The sequence below is a fragment of the Arachis hypogaea genome, chromosome 13 (assembly GCF_003086295.3).
Source record: "Arachis hypogaea cultivar Tifrunner chromosome 13, arahy.Tifrunner.gnm2.J5K5, whole genome shotgun sequence".
Taxonomy (NCBI): domain Eukaryota; kingdom Viridiplantae; phylum Streptophyta; class Magnoliopsida; order Fabales; family Fabaceae; genus Arachis; species Arachis hypogaea.
Window position 1 is genome coordinate 105,879,892 of NC_092048.1, and position 6,871 is coordinate 105,886,762.

Sequence of the window (6,871 nt, forward strand, 5' to 3'; positions counted from 1 at the left end):
ATTGGTTGTATTTTACCAACCAATATTTTATTTTTGATGTGTGTTTTTCTCTCTAAAATTGTGATCTTTGTCTTGCTTAATTCTATATTTTTATAATTTGATGTAGGCATACACTTACATGATTGAGGCCTTTGTTTCACTGAGCTTACATACCCATATGGCCTTACCTTTCATTATCCCTTGCAAACCAATTTTGAGCCTATTTTACCCCTTTGTTCTTTTTATTTAGCACATCATTAACTCTAAGAGAAAAATAATAATGTCCTTAATTTGAATCCTTGGTTAGCTTAGACTAGTGAGAGTACTTATGATTTAAGTGTGGGAAAATTGGGTTTGGAACCAATTGGTTTAAGAATTGGGTATTATATATCTTTATGAAAATGTGAAAGAAATGTTTAGAACACGATTCATGCATCCAATAAATTAATCATATGCATTGAGAAAAAAAAGGAGAAGTGAAAAAAAAAAGTGTGAGAAAAAGAAAAGAAAAAGAGCAAATAAGAAATAGGGGACAAAATGCCCCAAAGTTAAGTGTTGAAAGCAATGCATATGTACTGTACTTGAAATTTGAATGCATGAATACATGGAAAACATGGTTAATGGACAGTTGGGTTTCTGTATTATGATTACATGGATTGTTTAAGTTAGGTGGAAAGTTTAAGTTAATTAAGGATTCAGATTTTAGTCCACTTGGCCAAATACAATCCTACCTTGACCCTAACCCCATTACAACCCTTAAAAGATCTCTTGATATGTGTATCTGTGCATTAAATTTTTGTTGATTGTTAGATGAAGAGCAAGCCTTAGAAAGCAAGGTTAGTAGATAATTGAGAGATCGAACCTTAAACACTTGAGTGATTAGAGTGTATACACTACCAGTGAGGGTTCGATGCTCAATTCCTTGTTCTCTGCTTTCATGAGCTATTTTCTTCTTGTAAGTCTATTTGTACTTCATTTTTATGATTTGAATTAGTGAAATCCAGTTCATATTTATTCTTGGAGAACTTATTTACTCTTAACCAAGTAAGTAAAAGCATTTAGCATGTAGTTGCATTCATAGGTTGCATTTCATACATTCTACCATTCCTCTTCATTTCTTTATAGCTTCTCTTGAGCTTAGCATGAGGACATGCTAATGTTTAAGTGTGGGGAGGTTGATAAACCACTATTTTATGGTTTATCTTGTGCTCAATTGAGTGGTTTTTATCTACTCTTTACCCACTTATTCATACTATTTGCATGGTTTTACATTTGCCTTCCTAATTATGTGCTTTGATTGAAAACATGTTTCTTTGGACTTATATTTGTTAATATTAATCCTCTCTTATTACCATTAGATTCCTTGATATGTGTGTTAAGTGATTTCAGAGATTATAGGGTAGGAATGGCTCAGAGGATGAAAAGAAAGCATGCAAAAGTGGAAGGAATACAAGAAGTTAGAGAAATTGCTAAGCTGTCCAGCCTGACCTCTCTGCACTCAAACAGCTATAACTTTAGCTACATAGGTCCAAACGACACGGTTTCAATTGCGTTGGAAAGCTAACGTCCGGGGCTTCAATTTGATATATAATATGTTATGGTTTCCCTGAAGCTAGGCAACGCGACCGCGTGATCCATGCGGCTGCATCGCAGTGACAGAAATCCAGCGTGGCAAAATTCGAAACCAGCGAATTCTGGACTGTTTCTGACCCAGTTTGCGGCCCAGAAAACACAGATTAGAGGCTATAAAGTGGGGGACTGCACCCATTCATAAAGGAAGCCTTCATATTCACAATTTGAGGAGTAGATGTAGTTTTTAGAGAGAGAGGTTTTCTCCTCTCTCTTAGGATTAGGATTTAGGATTTCTCTTAGTTTTAGGAGTGACTCTCAATCCCAAGTTCTTTATTTTTATTTATTTTTATTTAATTTATGAACTCTTCCGTGTTACATATAATTTTCTTAATAGGTAACTCATAACCAAACAAGGAAAACAGGTTGATGATGATTCAAATAGATATAGAAATAGCAAAAATTGGAATCAAACATCAAAAATGCAATATATAAACCAATCAATCAAAGAAAATAAGAATGCGTGCCTGGTATTCATGAATGGGTTTGGGTAAAGCAGAGGAAAGCAGATTTCAAAATGCCAAAACTAAAACATGAATGAAAATATTTTACAGAAATTTGGGCAGCATTCTGGCTAAAATTGGATTGTCCCGGAAAATAAACAGCAATCAAATAGTTCATATGAATTAAAATTAAAGCTTGCAATTACATATAAGGAATATAGACATGAAAATTCAGTGTAAAGAGCAGCATGAAACAAGAAATCACAGCATATAAACATTACAAACATCACAGCAACAGCAGAATTACAAATTTGATAAAACAGAAACATGAACAGTGCAAGTAGTCAGGCCTAAATCCACTAACCACAGCCTAGGCTACCTAACAACCTAAAATCCACTACAGCATGCATATCTAACTAGCCTAAACATGAACATAAACAGAAAATAATGAAATAATGACTAAGGATAGAAGGGTGGCGTTCGTCGGAACCTGGTAGGCCGAATAAGGAGAGTGTGCAGAAAGGTGGCTGGGGGTGGTGGTGACGGCGTCTGGCACGGCGGCTGGCGGTGGTGGGCACGGCTGTTCGCGGCAGGGGGAAAGAAGGGATGGGTAATGGGGTAGGGGGTAAGAGGAGAAGGGAGGGGTAGGTGTGTGTGTGGCGGATGGGGGGGCGTGGCTGGGACGGGCGGCGGCGGTGGGTGGTGGTTGCGAAGGGGGCAGAGGCGGAGAGGGTGATGCCAAGGCATCATAGGCTAGTTTCACTAGCATTTTTCTGTTAGTTTTAGTTGTTTTATGCATTTTCTTGAGCTTAAAGTAACCAAAAATGGTTAAATGAAGAACAAAGTAATGAACCATCCAAACAATATGATTTTGATACAAATTCCATGAGTTTTAGTTATATTACTTAAATGCTATGAATGAAAGATTTCTCATGAAATTTTGCAAGACTTTGATGCAATTGTTTGGATGATTTCAGGGAAGAAGAGGCTAAGCAAGGAAGCAACAAAATCAATAAAGGAAGCTTGAATATCACATGTGGAGTTTAAGTTCCAGTTTAAGCCTAAACTGGAGCTTAAACGCCAAAATCATGAAGGATAAGAAATGCTGGGATTGAAGTTTAACCTCCAGTTTGACCTCAAACTGGAGGTTAAACGCCAGAATGAAAAGCCTCACTTAAGGAGCATTCCACGTTTAACCTCCAGTTTGACCTCAAACTGGAGGTTAAACGCCAGAATGAGTATGCCACCCAGGGAGGAGTTCCACGTTTAACCTCCAGTTTGACCTCAAACTGGAGGTTAAACGCCAGAACCAGGAAGAGTACCAGGGGCCATTCCACGTTTAAGCTCCAGTTTGACTCAAACTGGAGCTTAAACGTGTTCGATAGTTTTCTCACTCCAGGGTTGCTCTCTCCATCTCCACGTTTAACCTCCAGTTTGACCCCAAACTGGAGGTTAAACGTGTTCGACACCTCCAGGGCCACCATTCCAAGCTTCCACGTTTAACCTCCAGTTTGACCTCAAACTGGAGGTTAAACGTGTTCGACCTCCAGTATGCCTACACCCCTTTCCACGTTTAACCTCCAGTTTGACCTCAAACTGGAGGTTAAACGTGTTCGACCTCCAGGATGCCTCATTCCTTTTCCACGTTTAACCTCCAGTTTAACCTTAAACTGGAGGTTAAACGTGTTCGACTACATTACTCTCCAGGGCTACCATTCTTCCATTTCCACGTTTAAGCTTCAGTTTAACCTTAAACTGAAGCTTAAACGTGCTTCTACAAATGGCCTCACTGGAAGTGTCTGGCGTTTAAGCTGCAGTTTAAGCTTAAACTACAACTTAAACGCCACTCTTGAAAAAGGTTTCTGGGCCAAAAATATTGTGATTTAAGTTAGTCTTTGAGCACAATTATTAACTTAAGCTTACTTTGGTATGAAACCCAATTGAATATCATGGTTTATGGGATTGGGCCTGAAGGATTGATGAGTTTGAAATCTCAATTTATTGAGTCATGTGTCATTATTTGATTATCACTAAGTTGGCTCAATAAATGTTACAGGACTTGGATCAACAACCTCATCAAGATTATGGATCATAAACCCAAGGCAAAAGGAAAGCAAGGAGAGGCCTCAAAGCCCAAGAAGCACAACTGAAGCTCAATATAGAAAGTGTATAAATAGGATAGAAGTTAAGTTAGAGAGGACTTTTTACTTTCACTTTTAGCTAGTTTCCTTTTCTTTGTAATTGAATTCAGAGCTATGATTCACTAAACCCCCTTCATTGGGTTAGGGAGCTCTATTGTAATTCAATGAATCAATAATAGTTTATCTTCTTCTTCAACCTTTTCTCTTGAATTTTGTTAGAAAGCTTCTCGATCTAATTCCATTGAGTAGTTGTCTTGGGAAAGAGACTACTCATACTTGGAATCCTTCGGAGCCTTGGGAAAGGAATGGAGGATTCATGCTAGAGAAGCTTTCTCACAGTGGATTGGATTGGGGTTTGGATGGATATTGTGACATGTAATCCTACCAAATTGTGGTTCATGAAATTGTGTGGTATAATCAGTGATCAAGCATCATCTCTTCTTATGAACATTTAAACCAAGGGATTGGGAATTTGTTTGTTTTTAGAGAGCATTGGTGAGCCAAGGAATTGGGATCCAATCATATAAGATTGCCAAGCAAAATTCAATGAATGCATTGGTTGAGGAAGAGATTTACATGTTTTGATTCGGAGATTTCAATATCTCCTAAACCCAATGAATTCCCCATTTCTGATTTCCACTTTCTCTTTACATTCTGCAATTCAATTCTTGCAATCATCCCCATTCCCTTTTAATTTCAGCAATTTACATTCTGCTCTTTAATTCATGCAATTTAAGATTCAGCCATTTAATTTTCTTGTCATTTACTTTTCCCGCCAATTTTACATTCCGCAATTATCATCTCAAATCTTGATTCCGCTCAACTAGAACACACTTCTAATCCGAATTGCTCACTCAACCAATCCTTGTGGGATTCGACCTCACTCTATTGTGAGTTTTTACTTGACGACGATAACCGGTGCACTTGCCGGAAGGAATTTTGCCGATCGTGCAATTTCCTAAATCGTAGCATAACACATTTATGCGCATCAAGTTTATGGCGCCGTTGCCGGGGATTGGTTTTCGATTGACAATTCTCAAATTGGAAGCTAACTAGATTGAGCAATTTTCTCTTGCTTTGTTAATTCTGTTCTAGATACTTGTTGAATTTTAATTTCTGCACTTGGTTACATGCTTCCCTTCTTTATGCCTTTAAATCCATGCAACTAACTCACTGACTCACTAACTGTTTGATTTAATTCCTCAATTGATCTAACCATACTCTTCCATTAACCAAGAGTATTTTACTTGTTTGTGTTTGAGCTGTGTTCTTGTATGACAGGTAGGAGAGGAGGGACATCAACTCCTCCATATACCGAACCGGAAAGGACCCTTCATAGACTTAGAAGGGAAGCAAGAGGGAAGAGAGTAGTGGGAGAAGAGGAATCTGAAGGAGAATCTGAGGACAATTTTGAGGAAGCTCTAGATCTCAACATGGATAGAGAAGTTCACAACCATGAGAGAGCTGATGGAAACAATGCCATTCCTGAGAGGAGGGTTCTTAGTTCATACATAAACCCAACCTCTGGGAATTGTGGTAGTAGCATCCAGAAACCACCCATTCAGGCCAACAATTTTGAGCTCAAGCCACAGCTAATATCATTGGTAGAAAATCATTGTTCCTTTGGAGGAAGTGCTAACGAAGACCCAAACCAACATCTCACAAAATTCCTGAGAATTTGTGACACTGTGAAGTCCAATGGAGTCCAGGAAGATGCCTATAAACTGCTCTTGTTCCCATTTTCACTTAGGGACAAGGCAGCTAAGTGGCTGGAATCATTCCCAAGGGGGAGTCTAACCACATGGGATGAGGTGGAAGGCAAGTTTCTGGCACGTTTCTACCCTCCACAAAAGGTCAATAGGCTTCGATCTGAGGTCCAGACTTTTAGACAACAAGATGGTGAAACTCTCTACGAGGCATGGGAGAGATTCAAGGACTTGACAAGGAAATGCCCACCAAACATGTTCCATGATTGGGTGCAATTGCACATCTTCTATGATGGGCTCTCTTATGAATCAAGGAAGGCTGTAGACCATTCATCAGGAGGTTCATTGAACAGGAAAAAGACCGTGGAAGAAGCCATTGAAGTGATCGAGACAGTGGCTGAGAATGAGTACTACTATGCATCAGAAAGGCACAACACTAAGGGAGTCATGGAGCTGAACCATGTTGATACAATTCTAGCCCAAAACAAGGTGTTTGCCAAGCAACTAGCAGAGCTTACCAGGCAATTAGAAACAAAGCAAGTGGCTGCAATACACACACAAGATCAAGAGGAAGTAGGCATTGAAGGAGGTGATTGGGATGAGGTTAACTATGTGGGAAACCAACAAAGGCAATCATATAATCCACACTCCAACACTTACAACCCAGGCTGGAGAAACCACCCAAACTTTGGGTGGGGAAACCAACAAACCCAACCACAAAACCACAAACCTTACAACCACAACCAACAAAACAATTCCACATACCAAAACTCCAACCAAAGATCATACCAAGCCACACAACACACTTACCCCCAATCATCATATCATGGCCAAAATAATCAACATACCCAACCTAATCCGAACCAACAATTTCAAGATCAATTAAACCGGATGGAAGGAATGCTTGCAACCATGAGCCAAGACATAATTGAATTGAAGGCTTTTAAGGAAGAAGTAAATTCTAACTTGCAAA

General features: G+C 39.1%; 1 non-coding gene across 1 annotated transcript; it reads right to left on the minus strand.

Moving 5' to 3' along the window:
• Positions 1 to 6,051: 6,051 nt before the first annotated feature.
• On the minus strand, positions 6,052 to 6,155 carry LOC112739791 (small nucleolar RNA R71). The gene has a single exon (XR_003170730.1). It is a non-coding gene; the product is annotated as a small nucleolar RNA R71 (small nucleolar RNA).
• Positions 6,156 to 6,871: the final 716 nt, after the last annotated feature.